General features: G+C 41.9%; 1 protein-coding gene across 4 annotated transcripts in view; it reads left to right on the top strand.

Annotated features, from left to right (window-relative positions):
* Positions 1-16212, top strand: part of CAPS (calcyphosine) — a 147447-nt gene that overhangs the window by 77828 nt on the left and 53407 nt on the right. The window contains exon 1 of one of the 4 annotated variants that reach the window (XM_063916621.1): positions 15852-15876. The exons of 2 other annotated variants lie outside the window; for them this stretch is intronic. The gene's annotated coding sequence lies outside the window, so the exon portion shown is untranslated. Of the gene's footprint in view, positions 1-15851; positions 15877-15930; positions 16206-16212 lie in introns of those variants that run through there. One more of the 4 variants, XM_063916577.1, reaches the window with a different exon arrangement.

The raw sequence follows: 16212 nt of genomic DNA, 5'->3' as shown, positions 1-16212 counted from the left end.
GTTTTTTAGGTATATTCCATCCACCAGCGGTGCTCAAATAGTCTTTCTCTTACATTCTTTCTTGTTTTAATGTGATTAGTTGTCACCGGAAACAGAGGCATTCTGGGTAATGTAGTTTTCTTGTTGTTGGGATGAAAGACTACAAACAAAGAGTCATAACATCCGGAAACGGGTTTCCTGGGAAACGTAGTTCTTTCTGTCTATGCAATAAATGCAATAAAAGCAGAGTCCCTATTGTCGGAAGTGACGATATCCAAAGAGCAGTAGTTGAAATAAATATCTAAAAAGGAACCAAAATAAATGAATTTTTTAAATTTTTTTATTTAAAAAAACCCCCCATAAAACTTGAATTTAATTGGTTTAAATAGCTGGTAATAAAATTAATCTTTACAAATCCTATAGTTGTATATATCTAATAATTTAGAAGAATGTGGTAAGTACATCCTCATATCTCCTTCTAAAATTGTAAAACTGAGCTCTATGGCTGGTATAAAACCGGTGAAGCGGTGTGGATTTTCATATACAATGATTATGGTAGATCACATTGTGCTTCTAAATCTAAATGGGGGATGGTATGATATATATCAAATACTTACCATTTGTTTTAAAAAGACCTTACTACACATTGTTCTCTTTAAAAAAAAAAAATTTCTCCACGCATACTGGAGTATCCTGACTGGTCACTAGGAGCAGAACATCTCAGACCTCAACTTTAAGCTAAGTCCAAGCGTTTTTTTTCTTGCTCTCTCCACCTTCACCACTTGAACGGTAGCGCCATCTAGTCCACACAACCACAGATTTTTCTATCACTTATACCCTTCGGGATAGGGTTACCAGTGTATTTTGCAGGCAACAACCGTCACACTAGAAGCGCCACGAAGGACTTCTCCACACTATTTTTTGACCTTTCAAATATCCCATTGAAGCCCTTCCGGCAGCATCATGTTCAAGCATCGTGAAGGAAGAACAGCCATCATTGAAGAAGCACTCAAAATGAATTTCAAGGGTGACGAGGTCGAAATGACCGACGATAATCTTGAAACAGCAATGGATCGTCTGGGAGATTGGCTATTAAAAGAAAATAGACTTTGGTGGGAAATTGCCACTCTTGAAAAGTATCAAGCAGAACAAATCGTACCAAAGGGCCTCAGAATCACCAAACCACCAACCTTTCAAGATGGCTCAGAGGAATTCCATAACGAATGGAACAATATTCTAGAAAAGTGCTCGCTCTCACTCCTTTTGATCATATTAAGAGAAAGAAGAATCAGGTTAAAAGAAACCAACGAAAGGATAGAAATACTACAGACACTAATAGAACCATTCAACAAATTACCTACGTTTGCAAATTTGGAAAAAGACATCATAGAAAAAATACATAAAAACACGGATTTCCTTAAGAAGAAAAAACAGGGTAAACTACAGAGAGACTACGACTTCTATAAATTTGGAATAATTAGAGGTAACAAGAGAAAGGACCAGACACGATGACAAAGAGACGATCCTATCAGGGAAAGACAAAAACCTAGCACCAGTAGAGCAAGGTATAATATAAGGACACATCAAATACGGTATAATCCACAGAATTATCATGACCACTTGGATGCAAGACAACGCTACGACACAAGAGTCGAACAGAAACAATGGAACACCTACAACAGAGGAAGAAGGCAAGGGAATATCACCCCTATTCAGGAAAGAAGAAACTTCTATGAACAAAATCAATATAGAAAGGATTCCAACAGGAACTATCAACACAAATTGGAGCATCGTTATGAGGATAGGGACACTCATCATAGAGGTTACCGTAGATCATTTTCAAGGAAACGATATCAATATGGGTCGGAACACCATCGCGAAGACAGGGACACCTATTATATAGGTCACCGTAGATCCTTTTCAAAGAAATGACACCAACGAGGATGCAGTCATGAAGAACGGAATTATCAAAGGGAGCAACACACCGGGGGGCGTTATAGCCCAAGACATATTCACTATGAACGAAAAGAAATAGACCGTCAACAGACCAAACAGAGGAGGGACAGAAAGAGATCCCTGGAGAAAGTCGAGGAACCATCAAATAGACAATCTTTTTTAGGAGAAAGATCTCCACAAACGGGTCGAACATGAGCCCCCAGAGTAATTACAGTAACCACAAAGACAACAAAAAATCAATCAAGACTCTATCAGAGTCAAAAAAATCTACCACCGAAACACCCAATCCAAAGAAGAAACCACCTTATAAGAAAAGGGGATGCAGAGGAGGAGGAATACAACGAAAGAGAAGTAAACCTAAACCCAACTCTGGTGAGAAAGAACCCCCCAACATCAACTTAGTTTTCAATCTAAGTAAAAGAACACTCACAGATCAAGAATTGAGGGTCCTAAATAAGGGTTTAAAATACGCTCCAACCACTTATATGAATGATTTCGACAAATACATAGATATTCAGAAATTCATCAGGAAGATTACCTTGAAAAAATTTTTTGCGCAAAAAGAGAAGAATACAGGAAGGCCATTGGAGGAGAATATTGACACCCCGGGAACTGCAGGTGAAGACACATTGAGGAATGCAAGCAACAAAAAGAAAAAAATCCAAGTTCTATCCCGCACACATCAAGGGTAACTTCATTGAAACCTTTTCCAAAATAGTGCTCGACGAAGTCAAAAATCTCAAAAAACCCAAGATAAAATTCAATCTTAACCAACGAGAGAGGAAGATTATTGAAGAATTAAGCAAAGATGAAAGTATCATCATTAAACCGTGCGACAAGGGTGGGGGCATCGCGATATTGAACAGAGAAGATTACATCAAAGAGGTGAATAGACAATTGGCTGATGGAGAAACGTATACCAAATTAAAGAATGATCCTTCCAGCGCAATAAAATACAAACTCCTGACATTATTGAACAAACATCACCTCCAAAGGGGACTAGAAAAGGAGGAATTCGACTATGTGAACATCGACAATCCTGTCACCCCCACCATATATATATTACCCAAGGTCCACAAAAGTTTAGTGGACCCACCAGGCAGGCCGATCATAGCCGGAGTTGGTAGTCTCACATCCAATTTATCATCTCTAGTGGACTCCATTCTACAACCCCTTGTTATTTCCAACCCCTCTTATTTAAAAGACACTGGTGATGCCATTAACAAGCTACAGGACATTCGTTGGCAGGAAGGGATGTGTATGGCCTCCGCGGATGTCACATCTCTCTACACCTGTATTAAACATGAACAAGGTTTGGAAGCAACATCATGGTTTCTGGAGAAAACGGACCTCAAACAAGAAAGAAAGGATTTTGTTTTAGAAGCCATCGACTTTATTTTAAAAAATAATTACTTCTTCTTTAATGGAGAGTTCTATCTGCAAAAAAACGGCACAGCTATGGGCACTAAATTTGCCCCAAGCTATGCCAACCTGTTCATGAGCTACTGGGAGAATAACACCATATACGGTGGCATAGCTTGGGGCAGGTCCCTCTCACATTGCTACAGGTACATTGATGACGTACTTTTATTCTGGACTAGTACTGAAGAGGATCTACAAGAGTATTTTGAACAACTAAATGAGAACAACATGAATTTGAAATTTACCCTCACCAGCAGTCAAGAGAAGATTAACTTTCTCGATCTTACCATCTACCAGGAAGATAATAAACTGAATACAATGACGTACCATAAGCCTACGGATGTAAACACATACATCCCTAGAGACAGCCAACACCATAACATATGGCTCAAAGGAGTCCCCAAAAGCCGATTTATGAGAGTACGAAGAAACTGTACCGAAAACCAAGTCTTCAAACAACAAACACTAGAAATGAAAAAAAAACTTCATCGATAAAGGATACGATGAAGAAGATCTGGATAAAGTAATCATGGCGGTAGAATCAATTGACCGCACAACTCTTTTACAACGGAACATAAAGGAGAGAGAAGATTCATCTTATGACCAATTAAAATGGGCATTTATAACGCAATATGATGCCCAACACAAACAAGTTGAAAAGATCATCACAAAAAATTGGTACCTCCTTACGAAAGATCCTATTTTAAAAACCATTATACCTAATAAACCGAAATTCATATATAGGAAATCCAGAAACCTAAAGAACCAACTTGTCAGAAGCGCACTACCTATACAGACCCGTAACCTTACAAGGACTAAGGGGTTCCACAGATGTGGACTTTGCATTGGATGCAGAAATATAAAAGATCCAACAAGTAAACACTGCGAGATAACCATCAATGATACACGTTTTAAGATCAAAGACTTCATAACATGTAATACTGCCAACGTCATTTATATGATAGAATGCACATGTGGCCTGAATTACATCGGAAGGACCACCAGACCGCTAAAGACAAGAATAGGAGAACATCTGCGTAATGTGAAAAAAGGAGTTGAAACCCACCATCTTTCCAATCATTTAAAAAATAAACATGACTGTTCTACCAAACATATAACCAAATTTGTTGGACTAAAGCATGTTAAGTCAACATGGAGGGATAAGAACATTGAAAAGAACTTAGCCAGTCTTGAAATGAAAACGATATTCTCATTGAACACTCTCACTCCAAATGGTTTAAACCATGACTTCGAGTTGAAATGGTTTCTCTAAATAAACTTCCTTTCTATGCACCTCCTTCCGATCACTTTTATTTCGCTAAAAGTCATCCACATAATGTGCACTATAACGTCCAACTTTTTAATATTTATATTATGCTGGAATTACTAAACCTATGCTTCTTTTATAGGCATAATATATCATACCATCCCCCATTTAGATATAGAAGCACAATGTGATCTACCATAATCATTGTATATAAAAATCCACACCGCTTCACCGGTTTTATACCAGCCATAGAGCTCAGTTTTACAATTTTAGAAGGAGATATGAGGATGTACTTACCACATTCTTCTAAATTATTAGATATATACAACTATAGGATTTGTAAAGATTAATTTTATTACCAGCTATTTAAACCAATTAAATTCAAGTTTTATGGGGTTTTTTTTAAATACAATTTTTGAAAAAATTCATTTATTTTGGTTCCTTTTTAGATATTTATTTCAACTACTGCTCTTTGGATATCGTCACTTCCGACAATAGGGTGTCAAAGTCAGAAAAATATCACGCTACACACTGCCATATTTGCACCTCATGCGAGTGCCTGTTGCACGTTCATGAGCCCTGCCGTGCGTGCGCATACTCGCCGCTGCGGGCACTTGCAGGCGCACGGTGTGCGCATTTACGGTAAAGTTTATGTGCGTCTAGCGGGCGACTCGTTCGTAACATATTTTAACTATATAATGTATTTTGTAGATTATGGTCCCTTTGATAGAATCTGAAAGTTTAGTTAATGTAGCATGTTCATAGACAAAGAGATCCCTCTTTGTTTGATACGAAGGGTCAGACAGAGGTTATACAGTGGTGTTTAGTATCCATCGGAAGAGTATTTAATTAGCAATATTCCGGTGTTGGTTTGAAGCAGATTAATCGCTCGTGCGAATAGTTATGGACATAAGAAGTTTATGGACATTTGCTATTATTTGCACTTTATTATCCATGCGGCGGGAAACCTAGTTTCCCACCCACCTGAGCAGTTGGAAATAGTCACAGCCCACCTGTATGAATCAACCTATGACCTTTTGTTATAATGCGAAGACGAATTCCTGTGTCCAATGAACAATAAGAATATAGGGACCATTGTACTGTATTATGTGTAGGGTATAAAAGGACAAGCCGACCTGGGCCAGCTCTCTATTCTCTTCAACGGTTCTCACCACTGATAATCGGGAGCTGGATATCCAGAGGCGCATGCGATTGTTTCCCTTGAGCGTAAGTTTCTCCGCAACCATATTGCCTTTATTGTTATTGTGAGCCATATCTCTCTCTCTCTCTTCTCATCTTTCTCTCTCTTTCTCTTAAGTGTTATTGTACTGCTATTGTATTTCATGTGTAGTTATCTGGTTAGGTAGTCAATGTTATTTTGGTAGTGTATGACTTGTATTGTATTATTCTTTTGCAAATAGAACGTTCATATAAGGTGTTAGAACCTAATACCGGTATCTGTGTATTTATTATATTTCTAAGTATTCTCAGAGCGTCGGAGACGCTCGTACAGCTTTCAAGTTAATAAGGTTACACTGTGTTACATTTACACCCTATCACTGCACCAAGGTTTATTGCATAAATACATTGTTTATGGTATAGTTATAAAGGTTTAACATTGTGAGCATCAGCGCCGCTTGTGATCTCCTCGTGGTCCCAAGCGTCCGCTACGCTAGTAGCATATCATTACGTTAGTCGGCAGCCTATTGCGTGCCTGCCTGTGATCTCTTGGCCATGAGCGAACGTGACGCTCGAGCGTCTCGACTACGGCTAAGCGATTGTTACGCAACGTGCGTACCCTTACGGTATACCATACGCCAATAGCGTACTGTGTTCTTTCACCTTTTAGAGGGTTTTAGGTAAGATAAATATTAGGCTTTATCAATTGACGGCTCGTCCGTCCTTCACATATCTGCACTAGGTAATTTCAGCAGACATTATCCATCAGGAAAGGGCGGGAGGTCATATTCCTCGTAGTGCTGACTGGATAAGCGTCTGCTTCGCTTAGTAAAGGGTGCTGAAGGAATCCGGAACCGGAGGTAAGAACAATACGCTAGTGTCTTTTAAAACTGTTTATTTCTGTCTTGCGTACGCACGCACGCATATATCTGCAGTTCTTTTCATTCGTGTATTTTCACATATCACTCTCCTGTTTGCCATTTCACAATTAATAACGTGCTAAGAAAGATTTGTTGCTATTAGTAGTTAAAGAGTAAAAGTAATACATTTAAGGGGTAATTTGTAAAGCACGCACACAGCTTTGCCTAAGATACAAGGAGAGATCTGGGTGGTGCTCTGTAGATGATTGAAGACCATCTACATTGATAAACGTGTTAATTGTATTTCTGTGGACATATCTGGCTGGCATACACGTGTTTCTAACAAAAGGGTTAGACTAGTGTACGCAACGTAAAGGCCGACGCACGCAGCGTATATTACGCAACGGAGCGTCCGGGTAAGCCCACATAATTCAAATCACACTATAGTATTATTTTAACAGGCGAAAAGGTGGCAACGCGATAAATAGCGCAAGTCAATTTTAGTGTCCGAAATTTAAACTAATAGATCCTTCTCTAAATTTACGACTCATCTGGTCTAAAGGAAAGAAATTTCTGCGCAGAAATAGAAACAAAAGTAAAGTGTACATGTGGTGAGTGAGTGTTTGCATATATATGTTTTTACAATTTTTGGGTTGAACCACAAGAAGTCGAGTTCTCGTGAGGTACATACATGTAAGTGATGTGCATGGTGGCTGGGGAGGCATCCCTTGTTAAACATAAATTTGAGCATTAGAGTATAGCAGACCAGGAGGTCTACTGTAGCACAGACCAGGAGGTCCGGAACAGACCAGGAGGTCCAGGTACAGCAGACTAAGAAGTCCGCTATAGAGAAAAGAGCACAACCCAGGGGGTTGGTGCAGAACCCATATAGGCCATTAAAGCTCTGGCTGAAGGAATTCGCAGCCGCAATTTTCGATTCCACTGGTCGCTCCGCACATAAGATTAGTTGCTTATGTGCCGAACGATTGTACCGCACGTAATTGTGTGCATTAGTTAGTAATTTGACCCAGTACCATTTGCGTATGCTAGAGGGGTCATAAACGCTATTTGTACATTTTAACGTGATTTGTGAAATTTTTTTTATTTTAAGGGAGGTTCGCTGGTCACTCGGGAACTATCCAACAACCGATACTTGCTGGGGACTGGTAGGTCCAACACGCCCCAGTAAATAAAGGCTTATAGGGGCCCTAGGTTGGGTACAACAGCTCTGGATACAGTGATTGCAGTACTGGCCAACGTGGGCGAGGAGTGAGTGGGGTACTCGGTAAACCGCCACCGCCGGCCTGCCCCGGACATCTTGGTTTTTGTAAGGGTTCGCTGATGACCCTGATTGAAGGTCAGAGGTAGTGAAAGCAACACCTGCAAGTTATGGGGGCCAGTTGTTCAGGTAGGGGGCGATCAACCTCGGTTCGGGTTGATTCAGTAAACCGACCAATCGGGTCGGCAAGGTATGTAATGTGTGAAAAATACGGTTCACACACAGAGGTTTTATGTGATGAATGGGAAAGAATGACTGTACATGACGGGGAGAAGTTCCCAAGAGTAGGCAGCTTTAGCCCAGATGTGTTACTAAATCTAAGGAGAAGGATATGTCTCATTAAATCAGCAAAGAGACGGATCAAACATTATGATTATTTACAGTTATGGCAACAGGAGGGTGAAATACAGAGAGGATTGGCTCAGGCGGCGGGATCTAACCCTATCAGGAAACTGATAGCTACGGCACCACCGCCACCTTACATAACGGGAGAGAAGTTGGTTGCGGAGAATGACGCACTAATGTGTAATAAACAGGCACTTAGTAACTGTATAAATGTTAAGGATAATATGAATAAGATGAGTAATGCAAGTATTAACCCGTGCAAGTTGTACCCTTTTTTAAACTTTCCCCAGGAGTGTGATCAAGAGGACGAATCGGCAACAATATCGGCGCTCTCTCTAGCAGCCACCATATCAGAAACAGCAGTAGGCACGTCCCAACCCCCGAGATTAGTATCAAAAGCCCCTAGCGGAGGGACAGGTGAGGTCGTATCAACGGGTAAGTACGGCACCATACACTATGCTGAAACCATATCACCACAGGCTGTAGAATCTACTCAGAATGATGTTATTAAACTTAATCCCGTTAGGGTAATAGCAGTGCCAAATGGGAAAACGGACACTTCAGGAGTCACTCCTGTCAGAAACATTGCCATGCACTGCCCATTTTCCCGAATGGAATTAAGAGCAATAGTGTCTGAATTCCCTGACCCTAGAAAAGATCTAGTTGCTAGCCAGAAATACATTAGAGACCTAGGGAATACGGTAGAGCCCAATAACAAAGATTGGCAGATATTGCTGAGGGCATGTTTACCCTCCAATGTCGACTCAGCACAATTCTTAGCTGACTGTAAATTAGATGAGGATGTACCCCTTACGGATGTGTACAACCAAGACAATGTAAAGAGGATAAATTTACAGTTAAAAGAGTATTTTCCAGCTGTAGTTAAATGGAACAAAATTTTCTCCATTAAACAAAAAGAGTCAGAAACAGCTGCTGAGTATTTTCATAGGGCACTACTAGAAATGGCTAAATACACAGGCATTGAAGACATTAAGACAAATGTAAATCATAGAGAAGTAGCAGTATCTGTGCTAATGGATGGTTTAAAAGAAGCATTAAAGACAAGAGTACAGACCACGCAACCATGTTGGCGAGGTCTGTCGGTGGCTACTTTGAGAGAGGCCGCTGTTGATCATGATCGCAATATCACCAGACACAGAGAGTCACAAAGTGATAAGTTAATGGCAGTAAGTATACAGGCCCTGACCACAAGGCAACCTTTGTATAAATCTCCAAACCCTGTGGGTAAGTCAGATGTGGTAACTTGTTATTCCTGTCATAGAGAGGGACATTTTGCACGAGACTGTAAAGTGAAAAACACACAAAAATCATATCAACCCCCTAGACAACGATATGACACACGAAATTGGGATCAGGGACCGCAGAGACGGAGTCATGAGCCACATGCAGGGGAAACAAAAAGGTATCCCCCAAAACGAGACTGGCAAGTCTCTGGTAGTTCCCATTTACCCCCTTCTCAAGTAGTTGCTGCCAGCGCGATTCAGGGAGGTCACCATACCCAATAGGGGTGTGGCCATACCTGTAATCTGCAGCCAGTGAAATTGATTGCAAGCCTTGGAAGTGAACCCGAGGTCACAATTGATGTAGCTGGTAAATCATTAAATTTCCTTGTAGATACGGGGGCGGCCAAATCAGTGATAAATTCGACAGTGGGCATGAGAACCACTGGTAAGACAATTCCAGCCATGGGAGTAACGGGAGTAGTCCAGCACTACCCTGTTAGCAAACCAGCAGAGATTACAATAGGGCCTTTGCATACCAAGCATTCCTTCTTGCCGGCAGCATCGGCACCGACTAATCTCCTGGGAAGAGATTTATTGTGTAAAATGGGGTGCGTCATTTATTGCACTCCTGAAGGTGTATTCTTAGACATACCTGAGAATCACGCTCAGGAAGTGCGAGACATGTTAGACTCCCCATCAAAATTAATGTCACATACTGTTATGATAAATAGGAATCCATCCCAGGTAGAAGAAATGACATCCCAAATACCAGAGTCACTGTGGACTAAAGATGGACAAGACACTGGATTAATGGCAAACGTAGCTCCAGTAGTTGTGCAAGTAAAAGATGGTAGGATAGCTCCAAAAATCCCACAATACCCTCTGAAGCCAGAGGTGGAATTAGGAGTATACCCCGTAATAGAGCGCTTGCTACAACAGGGCATTCTGGTAAGAACATCCAGCACTGCCAATAGTCCCATCTTCCCTGTGAAAAAGAGTGGGGGGAGGGGTTACAGGCTAGTGCAGGATCTAAGGGGGATTAACAAAATAGTTGAGAGTCAGTTCCCTGTAGTGCCAAATCCAGCTGTCATCCTTATGCAGATCCCTCCCACTGCAAAATTTTTCACTGTTATTGACCTCTGTTCCGCCTTCTTTTTGGTACCCCTGCATCCTGACAGCCAATATTTGTTTGCATTTACATACAGAGGAGTCCAATACACATGGACTCGATTACCACAAGGTTTCATAGACAGTCCAAGTATATTTTCACAGGCTTTGCATGATTGTTTACAGTCTTTCCAACCAGAGAGTGGATCAATATTGATACAGTATGTGGACGATTTACTACTGTGTTCAGATTCACTGGAAGCGTCCCTGAAGGATACGAAACAGCTCCTGTTTCATCTTTCAGACACAGGACACAAGGTTTCCAAAGACAAGTTGCAATTATGCCAGCCTAAAGTAAAATATCTGGGACACTGTCTAACACAAGGACTGAGACACCTGACCGCTGATAGAATTCAAGCAATTAGAGACATTACTCTGCCACAAACCCAGCAACAGATCAGAACGTTTTTAGGAATGTGTGGGTATTGCCGTAACTGGATCCCAGGGTTTTCCATTCTAGCATTACCTTTGCAGGAGATGGTTTCATCAAACAAACCTGATCGTATTTCGCATACAGACGAATCCGAGATGGCATTTGAGAGACTTAAACAGTGCCTAACGCAGGCACCAGCATTAGGTATGCCAGACTATGGGAAACCCTTTGAGCTGTACGGAACAGAAAGTGCTGGTTGCGCGGCAGGCGTCCTAACCCAAAAGCACGGTGATACCAGCAGGCCGGTAGCATACTACAGCGCTCAGCTAGATACGGTAGCGCGATCCCTCCCCACATGCTTGCGAAGTGTCGCTGCAATAGCATTGCTAGTTACAAAAAGCGAAGATGTAGTGTTAGGACACAACCTCACAATTCATACACCACATGCAGTGTCAGCCTTGCTGAATTCTGCCCAAACCAGGCACGTCTCATCAGCGCGGTTTACAAGATGGGAATTGGCATTAATGGCCCCCGTAAACATCACCATAAGGAGATGCAGTGCATTAAATCCTGCAACATATCGCCCAGGTGTGCCTGGACAGGCACAAAGGGTGGAGGATGAGAGTGATGGGGAAGGAGGATTTAATACAAGGGATGACACACATGATTGTATGGAATATTTGACCCAAAATTTCACAGCAAGGCCTGACATCAGTGACAACCCACTGGAAGATGTAGATTTCACTTTCTACACTGACGGTAGTTGTCACAGACAGACGGACTCGGGAGACTTGTGTACTGGATACGCAGTCGTAGATGACCAAGGCACCATAGAAGCAGAACCGCTAGGCCCACCTCACTCAGCCCAGGTTGCTGAACTGGTTGCCCTAACCAGAGCATGTGAATTGGCTAAGGGAAAATCAGCCAATATCTACACCGATTCTAGATACGCCTTCGGGGTAGTCCATGATTTCGGAGCCCTATGGCGCCTCAGAAATTTCATGACGGCAGCTGGTACACCGATAGCGCATGCAGCCCACATCAAAAGACTTCTAACAGCAATACAGGATCCCGACAGAGTGGCTTTTATCAAGTGTAAAGCACATACATATAGCCAAGACCCAGTATCACTTGGTAACAGCCGAGCAGACGAAGCTGCTAAGTTAGCAGCTGGTACCCCCAGACAGACAGACACCACACAATTGATGGTATTCAATACCATCAACACACAGAAGTTGTGTGAAATGCAAAATTTGTGTTCCACACAGGAAAAGGCAGTTTGGAGGTCAAAAGGATATGGCCAGGAGTCCTCAGGACTCTGGACAGATGGAGAGGGTAAACCAGTGGCACCCAGAGCATACCTTCCATGTTTAGCTGAAGCAGCACATGGGCTGACTCATCTGGGCAAGGAGGGAATGTGCAAGTTGGTAAGAGCATATTGGTGCGCCCCAGGATTCTCATCCCATGCAGGTAAGAGAGCAATGTCATGCCTTACCTGCTTGAGGAAGAACATCGGAAAGGCAATACCAACAGAACCATCTCATATCCCACCTACAAGCGGCCCTTTTCAGGTAATACAGATTGATTTTATACAATTACCCCCTTGTCGAAATTTGAAATATGTACTTGTTTGTATAGATGTGTTCTCAAATTGGGTCGAAGCATTTCCAGCGGCCACAAATACCGCTATGTTTACTGCTAAGAAAATTGTGCAGGAATTTGTGTGTAGATACGGTATCCCTAGAATAATTGAAAGTGCTGCACGTATATCACAAACAGCACCGAGGACCCGGTCGAGGTCATAGACAAAAAGATGGACGACATTCTCCAATTAAAATGGGAGTTCCGAAGGAAACACAATCTCACCCTTGCCGCTGTGGGTAATGAGCTGACCAGTTGGGTGTCATGGTTGAACCCGCGAAATTGGTTCTCTGGTTTAGGAGAATGGACCCAAGGTATTATCATGGATGTAGGGAAATTCCATTTGTGTGTTCTGGGTGTCATCATATTGGTCGGTCTGATATTTAGATGCGTTCGGATTTTAACAAAGTGTAAACGTAGCGCCCGAGTGATGAGTTTAAGGAGTGAAGATACTGTAATAACAACGACTGATGTGATTTATGACCCAACGATAGAGACAATGTTGTGATGAAAATGTGATTCCACGGTCCGTTTCTTTCACCTGTTTCTCGTTTTTCTCCAAGGTAAAAAGACCCGCTTGGAAGAGGAATTTGACGACCTTGTATGCAGACAACAGAAGGACTAAAGAAGAATTTGACAACCTTTTACACAGACAACTGATGGACTATGCCATAGACCCCCATATCCCTAGTACTTTTAATTTTACGCTAGCCCAACATTTTTTGTAAGTCTATGGACATTGATAAAGCTTTGCTTACGTTTATTAGCAAAAGCACAAAGAGACTACAGTCAACATGTACATCAAGACAAGACAAGACAAGACCTCAATCGGCAAATGTATATTAAACTCACATAGTTTATCAATGCATTTACCATAAGTGTTCTTTATCTTCATCTCTACAACCTTCAGGTAATAACACACATAGTCGATAGGGAATACAGGCACAGATATCAGCATTCACATATTCCCCCATTCATGTATCATCAACTAAAATGTGCTCCCCCATTTTGTTGCAACCAAAAGCCGAAAAGAGCTCGGTAAAGTTTGACAGCCCATCCACAGACCCGTACCACGGGATAAGAAGGAATTCAAATGTATACTTCGCAATACCTCGAAGCTTGATTTAAGACACGTACGGCACGATGATACATGACCCCCCAAACATGGATTCATACACACATGCTTCTGCTATCTCACTAGGTCATACCCTTTTCTCACCTTCTCCTCTCCTCCCCTACCCAACCATAGAAATATTTACACATGACATATATTTTTCTCTTTTTGAAATGTTTTAGAAAGTGGCAGTTATTGGTGACTGCCAAAGGGTGGACTGTCAAAGTCAGAAAAATATCACGCTACACACTGTCATATTTGCACCTCATGCGAGTGCCTGTTGCACGTTCATGAGCCCTGCCGTGCGTGCGCATACTCGCCGCTGTGGGCACCCGCAGGCGCACGGTGTGCGCATTTACGGTAAAGTTTATGTGCATCTAGCAGGCGACTCGTTCGTAACATATTTTAACTATATAATGTATTTTGTAGATTATGGTCCCTTTGATAGAATCTGAAAGTTTAGTTAATGTAGCATGTTCATAGACAAAGAGATCCCTCTTTGTTTGATACGAAGGGTCAGACAGAGGTTATACAGTGGTGTTTAGTATCCATCGGAAGAGTATTTAATTAGCAATATTCCGGTGTTGGTTTGAAGCAGATTAATCGCTCGTGCGAATAGTTATGGACATAAGAAGTTTATGGACATTTGCTATTATTTGCACTTTATTATCCATGCGGCGGGAAACCTAGTTTCCCACCCACCTGAGCAGTTGGAAATAGTCACAGCCCACCTGTATGAATCAACCTATGACCTTTTGTTATAATGCGAAGACGAATTCCTGTGTCCAATGAACAATAAGAATATAGGGACCATTGTACTGTATTATGTGTAGGGTATAAAAGGACAAGCCGACCTGGGCCAGCTCTCTATTCTCTTCAACGGTTCTCACCACTGATAATCGGGAGCTGGATATCCAGAGGCGCATGCGATTGTTTCCCTTGAGCGTAAGTTTCTCCGCAACCATATTGCCTTTATTGTTATTGTGAGCCATATCTCTCTCTCTCTCTTCTCCTCTTTCTCTCTCTTTCTCTTAAGTGTTATTGTACTGCTATTGTATTTCATGTGTAGTTATCTGGTTAGGTAGTCAATGTTATTTTGGTAGTGTATGACTTGTATTGTATTATTCTTTTGCAAATAGAACGTTCATATAAGGTGTTAGAACCTAATACCGGTATCTGTGTATTTATTATATTTCTAAGTATTCTCAGAGCGTCGGAGACGCTCGTACAGCTTTCAAGTTAATAAGGTTACACTGTGTTACATTTACACCCTATCACTGCACCAAGGTTTATTGCATAAATACATTGTTTATGGTATAGTTATAAAGGTTTAACATTGTGAGCATCAGCGCCGCTTGTGATCTCCTCGTGGTCCCAAGCGTCCGCTACGCTAGTAGCATATCATTACGTTAGTCGGCAGCCTATTGCGTGCCTGCCTGTGATCTCTTGGCCGTGAGCGAACGTGACGCTCGAGCGTCTCGACTACGGCTTAACGATTGTTACGCAACGTGCGTACCCTTACGGTATACCATACGCCAATAGCGTACTGTGTTCTTTCACCTTTTAGAGGGTTTTAGGTAAGATAAATATTAGGCTTTATCAAGGGACTCTGCTTTTATTGCATTTATTGCATAGACAGAAAGAACTACGTTTCCCAGGAAACCCGTTTCCGGATGTTATGACTCTTTGTTTGTAGTCTTTCATCCCAACAACAAGAAAACTACATTACCCAGAATGCCTCCGTTTCCGGTGACAACTAATCACATTAAAACAAGAAAGAATGTAAGAGAAAGACTATTTGAGCACCGCTGGTGGATGGAATATACCTAAAAAACCAGCGGAGACCTTAAGTAACATGTACTTATAACATAAACATCGCGGCCCGTGCACTTCCGGTCGCGGTCCGCATACTTCCGGTCACGGACCACGTACTTCCGGTTAGGATTCCGAAACAGGAAGTGCATCCTCCATTGTTCACAACAAGAAAACTACATTACACAGAATGCCTCCGTTTCCGGTGACAATCAGTCACATTAAAACAAGAAAGAATGTAAGAGAGAGGCTATTTAAGCACCGCTGGTGGATGAAATATACCTAAGAAGCCAGCGGAGACCTTAAGAATAAAGTATTTATAACATAAACATCGCGGCCCGTGCACTTCCGGTCGCGGCCCGCTCACTTCCGGTCACGGACCACGCACTTCCGGTTAGGATTCTGGAACAGGAAGTACATTCTCTATTGATCACACACACTGCTATATAAAGCCCAGAGATGGGCATTTCCCCTCATGCCTTGAAAAAGGGTCCCCAGAGACCCGAAACGCGTTGGGCAAGAGGGGATACTATACTGGTGGATTTGGGTGCGGCACTCTGAAGGAAGGTAGGAC

This window comes from Pseudophryne corroboree, chromosome 1, assembly GCF_028390025.1.
Source record: "Pseudophryne corroboree isolate aPseCor3 chromosome 1, aPseCor3.hap2, whole genome shotgun sequence".
Taxonomy (NCBI): domain Eukaryota; kingdom Metazoa; phylum Chordata; class Amphibia; order Anura; family Myobatrachidae; genus Pseudophryne; species Pseudophryne corroboree.
The sequence above is the reverse complement of the archived record's forward strand: the minus strand, read 5'-3'. Positions and strand labels throughout refer to the sequence as shown.